The sequence below is a fragment of the Micromys minutus genome (genome assembly GCF_963924665.1).
Source record: "Micromys minutus genome assembly, chromosome: 18".
Taxonomy (NCBI): Eukaryota; Metazoa; Chordata; class Mammalia; order Rodentia; family Muridae; genus Micromys; species Micromys minutus.
This window is the reverse complement of record NC_137953.1, coordinates 54,175,021-54,198,966: the sequence shown is the minus strand read 5'-3', so window position 1 is coordinate 54,198,966 and position 23,946 is coordinate 54,175,021. Positions and strand designations below refer to the sequence as shown.

Here is a 23,946-nt window from a genome sequence, read left to right as displayed (position 1 = left end):
TCAGACACCCTCAGACGTACAAGCTTTGCTCAGCAGCTTTCTTATATAGAGACTGAGCTTTTGACATGTGCATCTCCAGAGACTGGTGATAACAAGAAAGAGGTCTATAAATCATGGAAAGAACTTCTCCTGCCAACAGCTCCTGGTGAAGAACTTTCTCCAGAAAGTGCATTAGCCTCTGCTTCCTATGGAGCTCACATGCTGTTGACTCTAGACCTTCACTGTTGATACCTGTGTGCTTTTTCACAGATTAATACAGGTGAGATTCTGATCATTGATCTCTGTTAATCCTAAGAACTTACATTTTGGATCAATCCTTTGTTGTCTAGTAAATACACCCTGGATTTGCAGAATGAAACAGAGTTCATCGGTTTTTAAGACATTTAAGGGCATAAGAAAAGAAATAGAAAAATGTTTGCACCTTGGATATCTGGATACCCTTATAAATACAGATAGCCACATGACAGATCTTTGAAGGCAATTTTAGCAGATGCAACTATGTTATTATTATTTTTGGTGCCCAAACTCTTATCTGTTATTTCTTAAAATAACTTAATTTCTACCTCAAGCCCAATGTTTCTAGACTTCTTTAGAATGATTTAAAACAGAACAGTGATTTGTTTGTTTCTTAAAATTTCAACTCTGCTACACTCAAAATCTCCCTTTGCCCTCAGCAACTCTATAATGAAAATGGGAGCAATGTTAAGAGGAAACAACCACTTGATCAAATATAATATTTTGACATCTTTGTGTCTTTGACTTAGAACAAAATCTTTAGGTGTACAATGATGGCAGCTAAATTTTAGGGATTGGTTTCTCCTGCATTCATCACAGAACATAGTCAGCTTCCGGTCTCCCAATAAATGACTGACACAGCACGGAGACAAAGATACGTTTCCATTCTTGTCATCTCAGTTGTGCAAGTTTGACTGAGGCTTAGGATGGCAACTGAAAGATGAGACAAACTACAGAAGCTAGTCATGGCCTTGTACACAGTCAGCTCCTATGTCTCCTGCTCTAGGGAAAGAGACTTAGAACCCAGAAGGCTTTCTCAGAGCCTCATAGGAAGACTTGGGGTTCTCTATTTCTGCTCTGAGCTGGAGCCACTTGCCTAGCTCAAACTGAAGGCAAGTTTCCCATGATTCATCCTTAACTTGCCTATAAACCCCTGTACCCACTCACAAGTCAGGCACAATTTTCTCCTTATCTCTACCCTCAGGGAAGCTCATTGTTTCACCTTATTCTACATTGAAACCCTATAGACAAAGGATTTTCTTTTATGCTTTCTGAGTAATATTTCAATATTTTAGTTTTGTGACCCCTCATCTGACTTTTAAGTATGTAGCCATGTCTCTTACATTTGTTTTATTACTATACCCCTGACAAAGAATGATAATGGAAATAGCTGGTAATTGTCTTGAAGGCAAAGGCCATGTCTGAATAATCTTTGCACCCTACACAAATCCTTAAAACATAACAGAGTTCCAGGACATGGTCAGTGAGCATATGATCAACTTGTCCTCTGTGCTAATGAATAATGCCATAGTCCTTATCTTCTTGTAGCTCATACATCTCAAGCGAAGGCTGTTCTCAGTCAATCTGAGTGATGAGTTGTATGTAAAATATAGCATCTTGGACCCACTGCTCACTATGGGTCTACTTCAAAGCTGCAGGGGACTTAAGACTTAGAAACAGCAGCTTATCAATGTCAGCCTTCTAATCAGAATTTAGATTGTAATTTGAAACAAAGGCCAAGTTCTATTTGAGTATTTCGATCTCTTTCAAATTCTCTAAGTAACCTCAATTTAAGGTTGAATTTTGCAAAATATAAAACAAGACTTGTTTTATAAGTATGTCTCTGATGCTATGTTTTATAGTTTATTGAAAGGCAAATAAACTAACTAAACAACTAAGACTTGATTTTTTTGGTCAACTAGAACAAACACTTTTCTGAGAATTATGTTCAACTGCTGTTGAAACCCCTCAGCAGTTCTCAGGATTTCCAATTCCAAAAGTGCTGTGGACAAGACTGCAAACAGTTCTCCTTAGAACAACAAGAACAAAAACAAAAACAAGGGGTTAGACTAAGCACCTTCAGTCCTGCATTAACTACACTTGCTGGGAGGGGGTCCACCAGTATGGAGGACTTCTGCCTTCACCATATGCATTTCACATTGAAAAACTGGACTACTGATTCATGTCTTACATCTCCAAATATCCAAAGTTGTGATCAACTCAGTGGCAATCAAGAAAAAAACATCCCCGTTAACTGATAAACTTATGTTAAACAGAGCAAAATGCTATCCATATTTCAAAGGTTAATAAATAACAGTGAGGCTTTACTAGGGTGAAGGTGGCGAATAATGATGCTACATATTGTTAGGGTCTGAGAATTTAGAAATAATCCACTAGGAAAACCAAGTTCCAGCCAATAAAAGTTTCTGTATTCAAAAAGCTGATATATCAGGGAGACAGGTGGGTTCTGGATCCAAACCTTGTCTGGGGTTGGGGGAACAAGACAGAGAAACCATTTAAAGCAAAGCAAAGCAAAGCAAAACATCACAAATTATGTGGGATGTGAGCAACCAATCAGAATATTTGTATGTTGTATGTTTCCAACCATTTCCACACCTGGCACCTTTAGTGGGTTATTGTCCACTGAGTACCTCATACAGATCTCCTGATATCAAGACCAAGCAGAGCCTCTATATCAGTTGCAGGGTTTCACTCTTGAATGGGTGCTAACCAACAAAACATACAATAAGATATTCATTCGGGGAACCTGGGGTCAGAAGCCATTTCTGGAAAATCAGTTATGTCATAGAATTCAGCCTAGTACAAAGTGGAAATAATATACAAGACATGATCTCTGAGACTAAAGTGGTCTCTAAGAATACTAGTAACTTTGTCCCATTAATGAATAGATGCTAGTTCTCCCTGATAAAATGTTACTCAGTGTTGGGACTCTGCTTGCCTATTTAATGATTTCAAAACCATGTCAAGAATTCAAGTGAGGAAAACTGCTCTCTGTATGCATGTCTGCCAAATTTCCCCAATAGCCTTAAAATGCAGTTTCATTATTTACAGAATCTGACTTTACTTAATCTATCCTAATCTCACTATACCAGTTACTGAGGATTTTTAAACTCTTCCAGGTTATTACAAGCCACAAGCTGTTGCTTTTAGTAGTGTGTATCCTGGGTTTAGTCTATGATCATTTTCCCCCAATTATTAACAAGATTCTTGTGCTGGATTCTTCTAACTAGTGACATATGGTTAAGAATATGGCTTATCAGTAAGAAACATTCCTCTATGGTCTCTACAGAAGATCCTGCCTCCACATACCTGCTTTAACTTTTTTCCATGACAGACTTTGATGTGGAAGATAAACTAAACCTTTTTCTTTCCAAATTGCTTTGGGTTCTGGTGTTTTAACAATAGTCATAGAAACTCATCAAGACAAGGCCATTTGCATTAAAGGTTACTACTGTTAAGAGATGTTTGCTGAACACTGTAAATTTCTTGCTTTACTAGTCAGGTGGATTGTTGTTTACTTTCTCTGATATTGGTAGTAAGGTTTGCTGGCTCCGTGTGCAGGACGCAATGGATTCCTCCTAGCTCCCCTTTGTTCAGCCATTCCTCTTGTGATATTTACTCCTTTTAATCCTCATAACTCTCTTTCTTTCTCCTCCACATAGTGTTCACTTATTTAATGCATAGCAGATTTATCATAAACTCCCTTACTTTGTGTTTGTTCCTTTACAAAAGAGACCAGGACCATGTTTAGTTACAGGCCACATAATGCTCTGTGTGTGGGTGTAGAAGCAACGTGTAACAGCCAGATTATTTTCTTGTGGATTTTCTAGTCTAATACGACAAGTACAAATTCATCATTCCTTTTCCCCACTAAGCATTTACTACCTCTCTAAGAGGTATGGACTTTTTTTTATTGAAAAACAAGTAAACATTAATAGTAAATATTTTCAAAAATAGATGTAAGACATGTCACCAGGAGGCTGCATGCTCTGTAAAAGGAGCTCGTCATGACCAAGCAATTTTCCTTCAAATTCTGTTTCTGATAGCTCATTTAACCATGATGTCATTGCACATTATTATTATTATTATTTTATTCTCTTCATGTAATAAGCATAATAATGACTTTATAAGTATGTTCTGATGACTAAATCAGAATATATGTGTACACCACTTTATAGAGTGGATAGGGTAGCATAAATTTGTGAATCCTTTAACAAAGTAGAATGCTTGATTGGTGCCTCCATGGATAGCAAGCTACACTTGTCAGAGTGACTAGTATATCAAGGAACAATCCTGATGGGAGACATTTCTTTGGAGGAACACAGACTCTGGAGCTGCAAAATTTGGATATAGCAGTGAGTTCATGCATATGAGCACGACGAAAGTCAACTGGAATGCTAGGTAGCCCTTGCATTACTCACAACAAAATTTATGGAGATTAAAACAGATACCCCACATGTAGACATGGACACACAGTATAATTAGGGGAATTATCCAAGGTTATATATCAGTAACAGAAAAAGCAGAATTATGACATCCATCTGGCACCCTCTCCTTGATGGCCTGGCCAGTTGTTAAGACAGTATCTTACATCAATTCATATCTGAACAACCAGAACCTGTTAGACATTCCTCGTAATATATAGCAGCTTTCTTACCCTGTTTTCTAGTATAAGTGTTACATTCATAGCAAGAAAAAACAATTCCAAAACAAGCAGGGGAATAAAAAACAAGGGACCATTTTTCAAAAATGAGATGGTGCTTTGCAAAAATGAACCAACTTTATGATGCCATCTGGAAAATGTTTTATATTTCCGATATAATGCACTGGGCATAACTCAAATTTGACTCGCCAGCTCTGAGATGCTTTTCTGCACCTTTCCCTATGGATGTGGTAGACAGGAGTCAATATTATTAGTCCTTTGACAGGGCATGTGTTGTGACTTAAAAAAAATTGTTGGGTGAATTCCAAAAGTAAACGTCAAGTTAACTTTCAAAACTTTTCAGGGTTGATCTGATTGAGCTTGTTAGAAAAGAAACTACATTCATCTTTAAGCCAGAAACTTTCCTCTCCTTCCTGTGCTCTGTCTTCTTTTATCTCTTCTTTCCCACGTTTATCAAGCATAAACAAGGCAATGTCAAAAACTCAGACTTCACAACCTCAAATGGTTTGAAACCTACTACTGTCCATCTCATTCCTGTTGTGTTTTATCTGTTTGTTTATCAATAGAGGATTTGACAGTGTAGTCCTGGCTGTACTGGAACTTGTTTTATGACTAGACTGGCCTTGAACTCAGAGAACCACCTGGCTCTTTCTCCCAAGTGCTGAGATTAAAGGTGTTCCACCATACTCAGTGACCTCTTGCTACCTTAAATGACAGATATTGAGCACAGTTTCTTCCATACTAACAGAAGTCTTTTGACAAAATTATTTGTAATTGGGATTTCGAATTACAAACAAAGGTCTTCTCTTTCTCAAATTTTGTAATGGATCCTAATGGTAACACAAGTAGAAAAAAATCTTGTCTCATAAATAAAATAAACTTTCATTAATTTTGCTGGTAATTCAAGCTAAACTAACTTTGCTTTATCAAAAGATTCCAAGGAAACTTTTAAAAAGGAACATTTAATTTGTGGCAAAGAGCAAATTGCTTTCAAACAATTAAAACTATCAGTTTATGGGAAAACAACTGATATGTTAAATACAAATCATTCTTCTCTGTCTATTGAAGGACCTTCTCAATAACTTCATGATAGCAATTTAATTAGCTCAGCTGGAATTGCTTAATCTAATTGAAATGAATGAAATAGTGTTTCTTTTAAAAATTATTAATTGAAATACTCTCCCCAATTTAGTCTAGAAACACTGGTAATTTATAAAAATCTGCTATTTTGTTTTTTTGACATCATTTCTAATACTGAGCACAAGTGAAACATGAGAATTAATTTGGTGGCTTGTTAGTTAGACTAATGATTTCTCCTTATTATAATGACACTTAAGATAGTTCATTTATGTTATGTGTATGTGAGTGTGTGTGTGTGTGTGTGTGTGTGTGTGTGTGTACCAGTATGAATTTATGCAGATTATATGTGTACAGGAACACAAAGAAACCAGAAGAGGCTTTAGAGTTAGAATAGAGGCATTTGGGACCTGACTGATGTGACTGCTGAAAACTGAACCTGGGGCCACTGGATGGACAGACAATCAAGTTAACTGCTGAGCCATCTCTTCAGCCCTTTATCTGCATTTTTATTTGATATGGAAAACTCCATTGCCACTTGGCTTGAATGAGTTTAGCCATTCCACTGACAAGGCTTTAAAGAACAAGTGTGGCTAATAGACTACATTTTAAATAAAAAATATAATGGGGGAGAACAGAGCTTGAAATAAACATCTGAAATTAATCAATTAAAAGTGAAATGGAGAAAGATAGTAACCTAGCAGACTATACTTCCACAGTGTGTAGTAGGCACTAGGTGCTGCTCTAGGATGTGTGTGTGTGTGTGTGTGTGTGTGTGAGAGAGAGAGAGAGAGAGAGAGAGAGAGAGAGAGAGAGAGAGAGAGAGAGAGAGAGAGAGAGAGAGAGAGAGAAAGGAACACACACACATTCCATTATCACAAATGTTACTCCTGTGATGTAGATATTTTAGTGACTCCAATCAGCAAATGAGGAATTTGTCACTGCAAGGCCACATGATGCTGCCAGACTTGACTTTCTAAGTACTTATGGAAGCAGAGATGTTGGAGTGCAGAAGGCTCAGACTTGGAGGACTCAAGATCTGCCCACAGGAGACTGAGCTCCCAGATCTGCTGCACAGGTTGTTTCCTACCTGAGGCACAGGCCCAGGGAGGTCACACCAGGAGTTCTCAGAGCACAGGGAGCATGGTGCTCTCTGGAAAAGTGTCCTTTCAAGCCCACAGAAAAGTCAGGGCCTCTGTCATTGGGACTCGGGATCTGCCCGAGGAAGGCTGAGCTCCCAGAATAGATGCACAGATATTTTACCACTGGGACCAAGGGTGAGCTTGAGGCACAGGCCCTGGAATGTCACAACGGGAGTTCTTGGAGTGCAAAAAGCTGAGTGCTATCTAGAAAAGGGTACTTTCTGGCTTACAGTGAGGGTCTGGTCGCCACAACTGGGACTCAGGATCTGCCTGCAGGAGACTGACCCCCAAATCAGCTGCACTGGCGCGTTTCCACCTGAACCACCGGTGAGCCTGATGCACAGCCCTACCTGCTGTCCAGCAAGGGAACACCGGGAGTCCACATAGCACAGGGAGCATGGTGCTCTCTGGAAAAGGGTCATTTTTGCTTAAAGAAAGAGCCAGGTCCCTGCCAGTATTACTCAGGACCTGTGGGCTGAGCTCCCAGAACAGCCTCACAAGAGCTCTCACACCTGAGCACACAAAGACAAAACTGAGTCAATGCCACCAGAACTCACTGCCTGCCCACAAAGAGATGAATACCGAGAAGCAATCTCCCTCCTGAGCCAACAGGCCTTCACACCCAGAGGAGAGACAAGCACGAGTCAGAAACAAAAAGATCACCTACAATCACTTACAACAAGATAGCAAGAGAAAAGCTTAAGAACCCAAGCAATGGAAACCAAGACAACCTGGCAACATCAGAACCTAGCTTTTCCACCACAGCAAGTAGTGGATTTCCCAACACTGCGGAAAAAATAGAAGATTTAGACTTAAAATTATACTTCATTATGATGATGAAGATCATTGAGAAGCACAGGAATAACACCCTTAAACAATTACAGGAGAATTAAAAAAGAATTACTCAAAGAGCTTAAAAAAAGAAAAAAAGAAAGAAAGATATTACAAAAAGAGACAACCCTGGAGATACAAAATCTAAGAAAAAATTAGGAGTAGTAGATAAAAGCATCACCAATAGACGACAAGAGATGGAAGAGAGAATCTCAGGGTCAAAGACAACACAGAAAACATAGACAAAACAGTCAGAAAAGATTTAAAAACAAAAAGCTCCAAACTTAAAATGTCCAGGAGTTCCAGGACAAAATGAGAAGACCACACCTAAGTATAATAGATGTAGAAGAGAATGAAGAATATCAACTAAAACACATAATAAATATCTTCAACAAAATTATAGAGGAAAACTTAGCTAACCTGAATAACAAGATAACCATGAACATACAGGAAGCCTACAGATTGGACCAGAAAAGAAAAATTTCCCAACACATAATAGTCAAAACATTGAATGTTCAAAAAAAAGACAGAATACTAAGAGCAGTAAGGGGAAAAGGACATGTAACATATAAAGAGAGACAAATCAGAATTATACCAGACTTTTCAACAGAGACTATGAAAGCTAGAAGATACTGGACAGGCATCATACAGACTATAAGAGAACACAAATGCCAGCCCAGGTTACCATATACAGCAAAACAATTAGACGAAGAGACAAAAATATTCCAGGACAAAACCAAATTTACATAATATCATTCCATCAATACAGCCCTACGAAGGATAATAGGTGGAAAATACAACAAAAGGACAGAAACTACACCCTAGGAAAATCAAGAAAATAATAATGCAAGAAAACCAAAAGAAGAAAGACACACAAACATAATTCTACATTTAAAAACAAAAATAACAGGAAAATCAATCACTATTCTTTAATGTTTATTTGACTCAATTCCCCAATAAAGAGACATAGCCTATCAGGCTGGATACATAAATAGGTTCCAGAATTTTGCTGCATACAGGAAACTCATCTCAGAGGAAAAGACAGACATTATCTCAGAGTAAAAGGCTGGAAAAAAAATTCAAACCAATGGTCCTAAGAAACAAGCTTGAGTAGCCATTCTAGCATTGAATAAAATAGATTTTAAACCAAAAGGTATCAAAAAATGGGAATAACACTTTTTACTCATCACAAGGAAAATCTATCAAAACTACTCTCAATCTTAAACATCTATGTTGCAAATACAAGGGGATCTTCATTCATAAAAGAAACCTTACTAAAGCTCAAAGCATATATAGCACCACACATAATAGTAGTGGGAGAATTCATCACAGATCATGGAAGCAGAAACATATCAGAGACAGAGCAAAACTAGCAGAGTTTATGAACCAATTTGATTTAACAAACATCTATTGAACATTTCATCCTAAAACAAAAGAAAATATTTTCTTCTCAGTACCTCACAACACCTACAAAATGGACCATATAGTCGGTCACAAAAGAAGTCTCAACAGATATAAAAAGACTGAAATACTCCCCTGGATTCTGAATGGTCTTTAATAACAACAAAGAAAACAAAATGCTCACATACACATGGAAGCTGAACAATAATGCACTACTCAAAGAAAAAATAAAGAAATTAAGGATTTTTTTAGAATTAAAAAAAAATTAAAGCACAACATACCTAAACCTGTGGGATGCAATGAAAGCAGTGCTAAGAGAAAAACTCATAGCTCTGAGTGTCTCCAAAAAGAAACTGGAGAGAGCATACACTAGCAGCTTGACAGTACAGGTGAAAGCTCTAGAACAAAAGGAAGCAGATATTCCCAAGAGGAGTAAATGGCCAGAAATATTCAAATTAAGATCAGTAATCAAACAAGTAGAAGCAAAAGGAACCATACAAAGAATCAACAAAACCAGGACCTAGTTCTTTAAGAAAATCAACAAGATTGATAAACCCTTAGCCAGACTAAGTAGAGGGCACAGAGAGTATCCAAATTAACAAAATCAGAAAAGAAAGAGGAGAAATAACAACAGAAACTGAGGAAATCCAAGAAATCATCAGATCCTACTACAAAAGCCTATACTCAGCAAAACTGAAAAATCTGGAGAAAATAGACAAATTTTTAGACATAAACCAGATACCAAATTTAAATCAGGATTAGATATGCTATCTAAACCATCCCATAACACCTAAAGAACTAGAAGCATTCATCAAAAGCCTTCCCCCCAAAAAAATAAAATAAAATAAAATAAACTAACAAATAAAAAGAAAAAAACCCAGAACCAGATGGGTTCAGTGCAGACCTTCATAGAAGACCTAATACCAATATTCTGCAAACTATTCCACAAAAGACAAACAGAGGGACTACTACCCAAAGAGAAGTTCAGACTAATTTCTAATTTCCCTCAAGAACACTGATGCAAAAATACTCAATAAAATTATTGCAAACAGAATCCAAGAACACATCAAAATGGTCATTGACCATGATCAATTAAGCTTCATCCAAGGGATGAAGGGATGGTCCAATATATGGAAATCCGTCAATGTAATCTACCATATAAACAAACAAACACACACACACACACACACACACACACACACACACACACACACAAAACAAAACAAAACATAAAAACATGATCCTCTCACTAAATGCTGAGAAAGCATTTGACAAAATTCAACTCCTCTTTATGTTAAATGTTTTGCAAAGAACAGGAATCCAAGGCCTATACCTAAACATAGTAAAAGCAACATACAGCAAATACGTAGCAAACATCAAACTAAATAGTTAGAAAATTGAAGCAATTTTACTAAAATCAGGGACTAGACAAGGCTTCCCACTGTCCCCCATGCCTATTCAGTATACTACTGGGAGTCCTGGACAGAGCAATTAGACAACAAAAGGATGTAAAAGGATCCAAATGGGACAGGAAGAACAAAAATATCACTATTTGCTGATGACATGATTGTATACTTAAGCAATCCCAAATGCTCCACCAAAGAATTTTACAGCTAATAAACAACTTCAGCAAAGTGGCTGGATATAAAATTAACTCAAACAAAATAGTCGACTTCCTCTCTTTAAAGGATAAACATGCTGAAAAAGAAATGAGTGAAAAGATATGTTTCATAATAGTCACAACCAATATAAAATACATTGGTGTGACTTTAACTAATCAAGTGAAAGATATGTGTAACAAGAACTTTATTTCTGAAGAAGCAAAGTGAAAAAAAGACTTCAGAAGATTGAAAGATCTCCCATTCTCATATATAGGGAGGATCCCCATTGTAAAAATGGCCATCTTACCAAGAGCAATCTACAGATTCCATGCAATCCTCATCAAAATTACAACTCAACTATTCATAGAGTTGGAAAGAGCAGTTGGACATTCTATCTGGAATAGCAAAAAAACCTAAGATAGTGCAATCAATCCTCCACACCAAAAAAACTTCTGAGGGAATCACTGTCCCTGACCTCAAGCTATATTACAAAGCAATTGTGTTAAGAACTGCATAGTATTTGTACAGAGAGAGATAGGCAGATAGATCAATGAAACGGAACTGATCAATGTGAAGATCTTTGATCTGCTTGTACATTTGAGCTTTGTACAATAAGACAAGAAAGGGTCTATTTTCATTCTTCTGCATGCTGAGTGCCAGTTGAACCAGTACCATTTGTTGGAGAGGCTGTCCTTTTTCCATTGAATGTTTTCAGCTCCTCTGTAAAAAATCCAGTGACTATATATGTGAGGGTTCATTTCTGGATGTTCTATTCTGTTCTACTTATCAACCTGTCTATCTCTGTACCAGTACTATGCAGTTTTTTAACACAATTGCCTTGTAATATAGCTTGAGGTCATGAATGGTGATTCCCGCAGATGTTTTCTTATTGTTGAGGATGGATTTTGATAGTCTAGGTTTTTTGTTATTCTGAATGAATTTGCAAATTGCTCTTTCCATCTCTATGAAGAATTGAGTTGGACTTTTGATGGGGATTACATTGAATCTGTATATTGCTTTTGGTAAGATGGCCATTTTTAAAATGTTGATTCTTCCAATCCATGAGCATGAGAGAACTTTACATTTTCTTAGACCTTCTTCAGTTTCTTTTTTCAGAGATTAGAAGTTCTTATCATACACTTGCTTAGTTAGAGTCACACCAAGATATTTCATATTATTTGTGACTATTGTGAAAGGTACCTTTTCACTAATTTCATTCTCAGCTTCTTTGTTCTTTGAGTAGAGGAAGGCTACTGATTTGTTTGAATTACTTTTATATTCAGCCACTTTGCTGAACTTGTTTATCAGCTGTAAAAGTTCTCTGGTAGAATTTTTGAGGTCACTTATGTATACTATCATGTCATTTGCAAATAGTGATATTTTTACTTCTTCCTTTCCAATTTATATTTCTTTGTTTTTCTTTTGCTGTCTAATTGCTCTGGCCAGGACTTCCAGTACTATGTTCAGTAAGTATGGGGAGAGTATGCAGCCTTCTCTAGTCCCTGATTTTAGTGGAATTGCTTCAAGTTTCTCACCATTAAGTTTAATGTTGGCTATTGGATTGCTTTTATTTTGTTTAGGTATTGGCCTTGGATTACTGGTCTTTCCAAGACTTTTAAGATGAAGGGGTGTTGAATTTTGTCAAATGCTATCTCAGAATCTAATGAGATGATCCTGTGTTATTTTTCCCCTTTGAGTTTGTTTACATAGTGGATTACAATGATGAATTTTCGTATATTAAACCATTCCTGCATTGCAGGGATGAAACCTAGTTGATCACGCTGAATGATCGTTTTTGATGTTTTCTTAGAATGGGTTGGCAAGAACTTTGTTAAGTATTTTTGCATCAGTGTTAATAAGGGAGATTGGTCTGAAGTTCTCTTTCCTTGTAGGCTCTATGTGTGGTTTAGGAATGAGTGTTATTGTGGCTTTGAAAAATGAGTTGGGTAGTGTTCTACCTGACTCTATTTTGTGGAATAGTTTGGAGAGTATAGGTATTAAGTCATCAATAAATGTCTGATAGGATTCTGCACTGAACCCATCTGGTCCTGGGTTTTATTTGTTTGGGAAGCTTTCGATGACTGCTTCTATTTCTTTAGGTGATATGGGATAATTTAGATGGTTTACCTGGTCCCGGTTTAACTTTCCTATCTAGTATCTGTCTAGGAGTTCATCCATTTCCTTCAGAATTTCCAGATTTTTTGAGCATAGGCTTTTGTAGTAGGATCTAATGATTTCTTGAATTTCCACAGTTTCAGTTGTTATGTCTCCACTTTCATTTCTGATTTTGTTAATTTGGATATTCTCTGTTTGCCTTCTAGTTAGTCTGGCTAAGAGATTATCAATCTTGTTAATTTTCTCAAAAAAACCTGGCTCTTGGTTTTGTTGATTCTCTCAATGGTTCTTTTTGTTTCTTTTTGGTTAATTTCTGCTCTGAGTTTATTATTTCTTGCCATCTCCTCTTCCTGAGTGTGTCTGCTTCTTTATATTCTAGAGCTTTCAACTGTGCTGTCAAGTTGCTAGTATATCTTCTCTCCTGTTTCTTTCTGGAGGCACTCAGAGCTATGTTTTTTTTCTATTAGTACTACTTTTATCACATCTCATAGGTTTGGGTATGTTGTGCTTTCATTTTCACTAAATTCTAGAAAATCGTTAATTTCTTTCTTTATTTCTTCTTTGACCATGCTGTTGCTGAGTAGAACATTGTTCAGCTTCCATGTGTATATGGGTGTTTTGTTGTTTTTGTTGTTATTAAAGACCAGCTTTAGTCCATAATGATCTGATAGGATGCCTGTGAGTATTTCATTCTTTTAATATATATCGAGGCTTGTTTTGTGACCCACTATATGGTAAATTTTGGAGAATGTGCTGTGAGATGCTTAGAAAAATGTGTATTCTTTTCTTTTAAGGTGAAATGGTCTGTAGATATCTATTATTTCCTATTGGCTCATAACCTCTGCTAGATCCACTGTGTCCTTGTTCAGTTTCTGCTTCTATGATCTGTCCATTAATAAGAGTAGGGTGTTGAAGTCTCCCAATATTATTGTGTGTGATGCAATGTATGTTTTGAGCTTTAGTAGGGTTTCTTTTTTGAATATGATTGCTTTTGTATTTGGAGCATATATGTTAACATTTGAGAACTCATCCTGATAAATTTTCCCCATAATGAGTAAAAAGTGTGCTTCCTTATCTTTTTTGATAACTTTTGGTTGAAAATCTACTTTATTCGATATTAGAATGGCTAGTGCAGCTTATTTCTTAAGGTTTTTTGCTTGAATGTTTTTTCCCAGCCTTTTACTCTTAGATAATGTATGTCTTTGTCTCTGAGATGAGATTCCTGTATGCAGCAAAATGCTGAATTCTGTTTATGTATCAGTCTGAAAGTCTATGTCTCTTTATTAGGGAATTGAGTCCATTTATGTTAACAGATATTAAGGAATAGTGATTGCTGTTTCCTACTATTTTTGCTTTTAGAGTTAAAATTATGTTTGTGTGTCTTTCTTCTTTTGGTTTTCATGATTAGTTATTTTCTTGCTTTTTATAGGATGTAGTTTCCCTCTTTGTGTTGGGTTTTTCATCTATTATTCTTTCTAGGGCTGTATTTGTGGTCAGATATTGTGTAAATTTAGTTTTGTCCTGAATTATCTTGTTCTCTTCATATATGGTGACTGAGAGTTTTGCTCGGTATAGTTGCCTGGGCTGGCACTTGTGTTCTTTTTGGGTTTGTATGATGTATGTTCAGGATCTTCTAGCTTCCATAGTCTCTTTTGAGAAGTCGTGTGTAAATCTAATTGGTCTCCCTTTTTATGTTACATGACCTTTTTAACTTACTGTTTTTAGTATTTTTTCCTTGTTTTGAACACTTGGCATTTTGCCTATTATGTGTTGGGGAGTATTACTTTTCTGGTCCAATCTATTTGCAGTTCTGTTGGCTTCTTATCTGCTCATAGCCATTTCATTCTAAAGCTTAGGGGAGTTTTCTTCTACAGTTTTGTTGAAGGTATTTACTGTGTCTCTTAGTTCTCTTAGTTGATATTCTTTGCCCTCTTCTATTCCTATTTTCCTTAGTTTTGTTCTTTTCATTGCATCCTGGATCTTCTGGACATTTTGGCTTAATAGCTTTTGATATTTGCATTTTTTATGAATGTTTTTTCTATGTTTTCAATGTTGTCTTCAACCCATGAGATTGTCTCTTTCATCTCTTGTAGTCTGTTGATGGTTGAGTCTGTGACTCCTGATTTCTTTTTTAGGTTTTCCATCTCCAGGGTTGTCTCTTTTGTGTTTTCTTTGTTGTTTCTATTTCCATTTTTAATTCCTTCATCTCTTTGGTTGTATTTTCCTGTAATTATGTAGTTCTTTGAGTTCTTTGAGTGATTTTCATGTTTCCTCTTTAAAAGATTCTATTTGTTTTTTCTTCTTTTTCTAAATGTACTTGCATAGTTTTTATTTATTTTTATTCCATTGTTTTATCCTTTTTTTATTGGATAGACTCTGCATTTATATTTCAGATGTTATCCCCTTTGGCCCCAATACCATCTTCCCTCCCCCTGCCATTAACTTCATGAAGATGCTGCCTCTTCCAACTACCCTCTAACCTCAGCACATTGGCATTCTCCTACATTGTGAAAAAGGGCCTTCCCTAGACCAGAGGCCTCTCCTCCAGTTGATGCCAGAAAATGCTGTCCTGTGCTGCATATGCACGTGCGGCCATGGGTCTCTCTGTGCCAAATCATTGGATGGTGTTTTAGACACTGGGAGCTGTGGTGAATTTGGTTAGTTGATAATTTTGTTCTTCCCTTAGGGTTGCAGACCCTTTCAGTTCTTTGAGTCCTTTCTCTAACTCCTTCATTAGGGTCCTCATGTTCAGTTTGATGTTTAGCTGCAAGCATCCTCATCTGTATCAGAATGGCTCTGGCAGAACCTCTAAAGGGGCATCCATATCATGTTTCTGCCAGTAAGCATTACTTGGCATCAGCAATGGTGCCTGGGTTTAGTGGCTGCGTATGGGGTGAATCCCCAGGTGAGGAAATCTCTGGATGACCAATCCCTGCTGCTCTAGTTGTCCCTTTATTTCCTTTCATGAGTGTTTTGTTCTCCCTTCTAAGAATCACTGAGGCATTCACCTTCTGGCATTCCTTCTCTTTGAGCTTCATTAAGTTGTGTGAATTGTTTCTTGGGTATTCAAGCTATTTGGGTTAGTATCTGCTTATAAGTGAGTGCATACCGTGAGTGTTCTTTTGTGACTGAGTTACTTCAGGAGGACAGCTTCTAGTTCCATCCATTTGCCTTGTAACTTCATGAAGTCATTGTTTCTAATAGCTGAGTAGTACTCCACTGTGTAAATGTACCAATTTTCTTTATCATTTCTCTCTTGAAGGACATCTGGGTTTTTTCCAGATTCTGGCTATTATAAATAAGACTGCTATGAACATGGTGGAACATGTATTATTGTTAGATATTGGAGCATCTTTTGGGTATTTGCCTAGCAGTGGTATAGCTGGGTCCTCAGGTAGTACTATGGCCAATTTTCTGAAGAACTGTCAGAATGATTTCCAGACTAGTAGTACCAGCTTGCGATCCCACCAACGTTGGAGGAGTGTTCCTTTTTCTTCACATCCTCAACAACACCTGCTGTCACCTGAGGTTTTTATCTTAGTCATTCTGACTGGTGTGAGGTGGAATCTTAGGGTGGTTTTCATTTGCATTTCTCTGATGACTAGGGATATTGAACATTTCTTTCAGTGCTTCTCAGCCATTTGATATTTCTCAGTTGAGAATTTTTTGTTTAGCTCTGTACTGCATTTTTAAATAGATTTCTTTGACTCCCTAGAGTTTAACATCTTAAGTTCTTTGAATATATTGGATACTAGCACTCTAGCAGTTGTGGATTGGTAAAGATCTTTCCTCAATCTGTTGGTTTCCAGTTTGTTCTTTTGACAATGTCTTTGACCTTAAAGAAGCTTTGCAAATTCATGAGGTCCCATTTGTCAATTTTTAAAAATTGAACAACTTTATTTTTAAAAACAAAGATAAATGTACAGATTTTAAGCATTTTTGCATAAAAGTATAAGAATACATTTTTGTCAGTACTTGTTTTTTTAAAGGTTTGATAGTATGCATTAAGACATTACAGTTACAATGAGCTTAAAGTACATGTAAAACAAGATGTAACCTAGAATTAGTCAAAGTTTTCCTGGTGTGTAAATATTAAGCACAATGGTTTTTCATTTTCTTTCTTCTTTTTTTTTTCTTGAAGTCTGTGAGTTGTTTCTGGGGTCTTCTGAGACAAAGGCTCATACTATAAGGTCAAATATTGACAAATGGGACTTAATGAGATTGCAAGGTTTCTGTAAGGCTAAGAACACTGTAAAGAAAACAAAATGGCAGCCAACAGAATAGGAAAAGATCTTTACCAACCCCACATCTGATAGAGGCCTAATATCCAAGGTATATGAAGAACTCAAAAAGCTAGACACTAGAGAATCAAATAATCCTATTAAAAATGGGGTACAGTGCTAAACAAAAAGTTCTCAATTGAGGAATATCGAATGGATGAGAAGAATCTAAAGAAGTGGTCAATATCCCTAGTCATCAGGGAACTGCAAATCGAAACAACCCTGAGATTCTACCTCACACCAGTCAGACTGGCTAACATAAAGAATTTTGATAACAGCAGATGCTGGTGAGGATGCAGAGAAAGAGGAACACTTTTCCACTTTTGGTGGGGTTGTAAACAGTTACAACCACTCTGGAAATCAGTCTGGCAATTCCTCAGAAAACTGGACATAGTACTACCTGACAAGCCAGTTAGTCCACTTCTGGGCATATACCCCAGACAAGCTCCAAAATACAACAAAGACACATGCACCACAATGTTCATAACAGCCCTATTTATAATAGCCAGAAGCTGGAAAGAATCCAGATGTTCTTCAGTAGATGAATGGATACAAAAATTGTGGCATATTTACACAATGGAATACTACTTAGCTATTAGAGACAATGACTTTATGAAATTCTTAAGAAAATGGATGCATCTAGAGAATAACATCCTGAGTTAGATAACACAGTCACAAAAGAACAGACATAATATGCAGTCACTGATAATTGGATACTAATCCCTAAAAGCTTCTATTTGTTAATGGTTGTTCTTTGTTTTTATTTATGCTCTTCTTTAAGATCTCCATTGTGGGGAGCCGTATGTGGACGCCATTACAAGATGGCGCTGGCTCCCTCACGGTTTGAGGTAAACAACTCCATATATAGTAATGCTCTTGTCAGCTAAGGCGCTGCACCCTGCTCATGCGCAGTACATAACCTAACTCCGGCCAATCCCGAGGCCTCTGGTGTCAGCAGACTGGTGACAACCAACCATGGCAAGCCCGTATGAGCTTCTCCCTATATAAGCGGACAGCTAGGGTAGTTTGGGCCCCTCGCTTCCTGCTCTCCCCTTCAACCAAGAGGCTCCCACAGTAAAGTGTGATATGAGAAGAATCCTCTGGTGGTGGTCGTCTTTCCTTGCTGGTCGAGGAGCGCGCCGCAACTGGTGCCGAAACCCGGGACCGTGAGAGGGGCCGAAGAGGATCCAGAACTCAACACACCGTGGGAGCGGTGACGTCGGTAAGTCAAGTTTTCCCAGGTATGTTGCTTGCAGGTCCCGACCCCCTGGTTCTCTGTGCTGTGTTTGTGATTTGGGTGATTGTTGTCCTTGCCTGCTGCTTTTGGTTGCGGTATAGGGAAGGACGCAGAGCATTAACCAGGTACCAGGATAGTTTGTCAGAGACCTCAGAAGCTGATTTAAAAGGGGAAAACTTGGGTAGGCCTAAGAAAAAAAGAAAAAAAAAGGAAAACAAAGACAGAAGCTTAAAAGTAGTGCCTGCAGGTGAAAAAGAAAACCAAAAGGCTGAAAGACCACTGAGAGAGGTGATGATTGTGTCCCAGGAAAGGAAGATCCACTAAAAGAGCAAAAAGCTTTAGAGCTGGCAGAAGAGGAGTTAGAGGACAAATTGTTTGAGAAGAAAGATTTAGAGGAGGAGGCAGCAAAATTTGAAGTGGAGCGGTTTCAGCCAGGGGGAAGGACTTCTATAGTGAAACCGGAAGCTCTTAGAGCAGCCGCCGCCTCTGCTCGATTCAGAGAGGAAGTTGGAGTTCTCCTTTTGTATGCTGGAGACAAGCCATGCCCTCAGGCAAATGTTTCCTGTGTTCGAGGATGATCACCAACCACCTCGAACATAAACAAGATAAAGAGTTGGCAAAGTCAGTCCAAACTTATAGAGTCACTGCTAATTATACAAAAAACCTGGATAGGCTGATGCCACCTGGATTGCCGGTCGCTGGCCTATTGCCCAGCCAAAGGGTAATTTGTTTATTCCAGCCCAACCTAAGGGGTCACCCTTCTGTACAGGAAGAAGAGATTCAGCCCTGCCTCTTATATTGGCTGTCAATCTCGGGGAGTACGTTGGGCAGTTAAGGGCCTCTTTAATTTTTCTCCTAATATAGGAACTGTTTATAATATCTGAGAAGAATCCTCTGGTGGTGGTCGTCTTTCCTTGCTGGTCGAGGAGCACGCCGCAGTCCATCATCATCTTGAGGTATGATTTCATTTCTGAGTCTTTTTTTTTTGGGGGTGTTTTGTAATTCATGGCTTGCTGTGGTGGGAGAGCTGAGTTGTCTTGGTGTCCATTGCTTAAATTCTTTTTTTTTTTTTTTTGCCATCTTTTTGTCTGTGATTATATGTGGTCTTGTTGTTAGTGACTGGCACCGTCTCTCCTGTGGATCTGAGGGCCCGAGGGCTCAGGAAGAAAATTGCTTCTGAGTGTTTGGCTTTTTATGGTGATCAGTGAGTTCTGGTGTCAGGTACTCAATTGTCTTTGTGGGCTCAGGTGCGGGGAGGTCTAGTCAGGCTGCTCTTGAAGCTTTGCCCTTTGCCCACTGGTCCTGAATACTACTGGTGGGGATCTGGCTCTTTCTCCAGGCCAAAACGGACTTGTTTTTTTCCAGTGAGTACAGCACTCTCTGCTCACTGAGAAGTCATGGTGTGCCCTCCCTGGGCCTTTGTCTCAGATTTACCTCTGGTCCAGGTGTAAAAGTGCCCACCTGTAGAGCTGATATTTCAGAACTGCCTTCCCCAGGCAGATCCTTTTGGTCTTTGACACAGTCTTGGGCTCTGCCTCCAAGTGCTCTCTGTGTTCTGGGTTCTCACTGCACAACCTCACTAGGTCTGTACCCCAGGTTACCAGTTGGTCTAGGTGGAAGAGCTCCTTGGCATCAAGTCTGTCTGCAAAGCCTCTCTGGGCAGGAGACATCAGCCTCATTTTTAATAGCCAGAAGAATGAAAGAACCCAGATGTCTTTCAACAGAGGAATGGATACAGAAAATGTTGTATGTTTACATAATGGAGTACTATTCAGCTATCAGAAACAATAACTTACAAATTTTTTTAGGCAAATGGATGGAAGCAGAGAATATCATCCTGAGTGAGGTAACCCAGTCACAAAAGAACATACATGATGTGCAGTCACTGATAATGGGATAATAGCCCTAGAAAACTCTGAATACTCAACAAACAACTCACAGACATTATGAAGCTCAAAAAGAAGGAAGGCCAAAATATGGAAGCCTCAGTCCTTTTTAGAAAAAGAAAAAGAAAAAAAATGTGTATTCATCATATATTATTATATAACAAATTTTGTGAGCTATAATAAAACTTTATAAAATAAATAAATTGATAACAAAGTAAAAAGGAAAATAAATATACACAAAATTATACAGCCTCAAATGGCATAGCATACTTCATATGTCTCTTTCATGTTGATTTTTCCTTTCTAAGCTCATGAAATGATGTAGTCTGAATCCTTCATTAAAAACCCAAGATTAATTCTATTTTACAGAAAACCCTTCTGTACTTTAGGTTTGGGTCTGTTGGTTCTATTTTTTTGTAACAAAATTTTTGAGAAAATCAGAGCAGAATGGCCAACTGTGCATCCCCGTTTCAGTAGTCCATGTCTGTGGTTGACTGTCTCAGTGGATTTTGGTCAGTGGTGAGTTAGCATGAGAAAAGCTCATGGTAATGGAAAGATACTCACTTCGAGGCATACAGAAAAGAGAGAGAGGGAGAGAGGGAGAGAGAGAGAAAGAGAGAGAGAGAGAGAGAGAGAGAGAGAGAGAGAGAGAGAGAGAGAGAGAGAGAGAGAGAGCAGAAGTGTCCTGAGATACATCCTTCAAAGAAACACATCCAGTAACTTAACTTCCTTCATCTAGGCCCTACCACCTTAATAGACTGTTTAGCCAGGCCGGGCGACTGCTGCGACGGCCAGAGCTTGGGCTCAGGTGCCAGGTCGGAAGATGGTGGGAGCTCGAGATCGGCCGCAGGCAAGGCCATATCGAAAGATGAAAATGAGTGGAAAGAATTTGAACAAAAAGAGGTTGATTACAGCGGATTAAGAGTTCAGGCAATTCAGTAAGTGAAAAGGAAGATGACGATAATGAAAAGAGAGAAGATCCAGGAGATAATTGGGAAGAAGGTGGAGGTGGCAGTGGAGCAGAACAATCTTCAGGTCCCTGGAATAAAACCGCTCCAGTGCAAGCGCCTCCTGCTCCAGTAACAGTTACAGAAACCCCGGAGCCAGCAATGCCTAGTGGTGTTTATAGGCCTCCTGGGGAAAGGCTAACCATGACAAGGAAAACACCACAAGGACCACCAGAAATACACAGTGACACACAGTTCTCATCCCTGTAGTCTACTGCCAAGCGTGTAGAGAGCCGGAACAGGTACTTAAAATGAATACTACCTGAAGTTAAATGACCACATATGGCACATCTACATCTTATTAGGAACATGAATTTTCTTTTCTTTTCTTTTTTTTTTTTTTGTATTTAATGTTTTATTTACTTAATAAATAGGTTAGAATAGCCCTTCAAGATTTGAAGCTTGTGGTAGTCTTTCAAGATTTTTCTTTTTTTTTTTAAACGACTTTATTTTACAAAACAAAGATAAATGTACAGATTTTAAACATTTTTTTGCTTAAAATTATACATTTTTGTCAGTACTGTTTTTTCAGACAGTAAAATAATTTTTACATAAAACCATGTGAATATATTTTTTAGTCAGTACTTGATTTTTTTCAAGGGCTTGACAGTATGCATTGAAAACCTAATAGTTACAATAAGCGTAAAGTACATGCAAAACAAAACGCAACATGGAAATAGTCAAAGTCTTCTTGTTTTGTAAATATATGTATATTTTTTTGTTTTCTTTATTTCTTGGACTTTATACAGTCTGTGAGTTGTTTCTGGGGGAGTGCAAACCTCTGGGGTTAGCATCCCACTATCAGTGACTGCATATTATGTCTGTTCTTTTGTGACTGGGTTATCTCACTCAGGATGATATTCTCTAGATGCAGCCATTTTCTTAAGAATTTGGTTAAGTCATTGTTTCTGGTGGCTGAGTAGTATTCCATTGTGTATATGTACCACAATTTTTGTATCTATTTGTCTTCTGAAGGACATCTGGGTTCCTTCCAGCTTCTGGCTATTATAAATAGAGCCGCTATGAACATTATGGTGCATAAGGGACATGAATTTTCAAAAGTAAATAAAATGGGAAGAAATATAAATGACATCAGATGGAAAATTTTTCTGGGTGGTTTTAAAGTAAATCCCAGCTTATTCGCTTCATTGAGAGCACAGCTGGCTTGAATTTAGACCTCTACTTGGACTTGCTTCTCCTGTTTTGTCCTCATGTGTGGGGGACTCAGGGAGAGCAGTAGTGACTTGCCACACACATCTTTCTGGACCTGATCTAATCAGATCACTCCCCCAAAGCAAAAGGGAGGAGAAATCGTTGAATGATGAGAACATTACTTGAATGAGGAAATCGTTGCCCTTATGCATAAAGATTATCTACTAACTGCAAAAACTTAGAAGTGAGTCTTAGAAGGAATGTCATTATACAGCTTTTTTCTGGTTGTCTTCAAGTTGGTCCCAAAATATTCTCTTCGGAAGATGGGACCCCAGAGCTTCAGTACAGTATTACATGTTTTCTGTTCAATTGAAGCCTTAAAATGGTTTGATAGGGATTTTTGTATTCCTTTCCTGTTTCTCCAGGATATTCTTAGGGTCTTTTGTTTTTTAATTCAAGAAAGAATACTTTCAAAATTCCCTAGTGAAGAAGAAATATTTACTGATTACATTTCTTTTCCCTTAGGGATAAAGAAATGGAGAAGAGCTTTGAAGTAGTAAGACACAAAAATAGAGGTAGGGAGGAGCTTTCAAAAAACCAGGTCCTTAAACTTCAGCTAGACAACCAGTATGCTGTGCTTGAAAATAAGAAGTACAGCCACACATAGTACAGTTAAATATGGGCTTTGCTAAGCCTTCCAAGATAACTAGACCACAGCTAACCACCAAGAACAGCCATTCAGCGTTTTGATTTCTGGATCTACAGTGACTGACTGAAGACCTCAAGTCCAGTGAATGTCCCTGTTGTACTATGGAAGTTCAAAAGTCACGACTGATCTTGATGTGTGTTGGATTTAGGGGTGTTTTCATCGTCTTAAATATTTGTGAATTAGATTCAACAGTGTTTCCATATTTGCTCTTCATATCAAACCAAACTTGCAGCCAGTGGTCATTTCAAACATCTTTATGTTCAGATACTGAGCCTTTGCAAGGTTGACTACCTCAGATTTGCTGCACTTAATTGTGGATTTCATGTGGATCACAACTTCTACATAAGGTTACAGCTATTAGTGTCTATGTGAACCTTGAAACCAACTCTACTGGATTCTTGTCAGAAAGCCTTCAGAAGTCAGCCATCTGAGTTCTGATCCGCTGTAGAAGATGAAGAGTTAAGTGACCTTAAAAACCTGTTCTGTGCCCCATCCTAAGGAATACTCTACAGGCTGTGGCTATGTTAGACTTCCTGTAACAAGTGACTGTCAGAAATGTGTTTGGATCATCTGTGTGGGGCTTATGATTTATATTTTTAGTTGTATGAGGTAAATATGGATTTAATTCAACCAAACTCGGGTTCACCAAATAAGGAGCGGGTGGGGGTAGTCTTGTTTCTTTGAATGCTTTTTCATTCAGATAGCAGTTGTTTGGTTCCACATTAAGGCCTTGCTTTGACTTGGAGTAAGTTCTTTGAGGGCATATTGTGTGGTGAAATAGTCTGAAGAAGCATTGGACTTGTGAAATG

At 38.0% G+C, this 23,946-nt stretch overlaps 1 pseudogene across 1 annotated transcript in view; it reads left to right on the top strand.

The window, feature by feature from the left end:
• LOC308432679 (protein CDV3-like) overlaps nucleotides 1-23,095 on the top strand; it is a 63,661-nt pseudogene extending 40,566 nt beyond the window's left edge. Inside the window, exons 2-3 of the transcript in view lie at nucleotides 21,009-21,518; nucleotides 22,954-23,095. The product of the transcript in view is annotated as a protein CDV3-like (transcript). The remainder of the gene's footprint in view (nucleotides 1-21,008; nucleotides 21,519-22,953) is intronic.
• The last annotated feature ends 851 nt before the right edge of the window (nucleotides 23,096-23,946 follow it).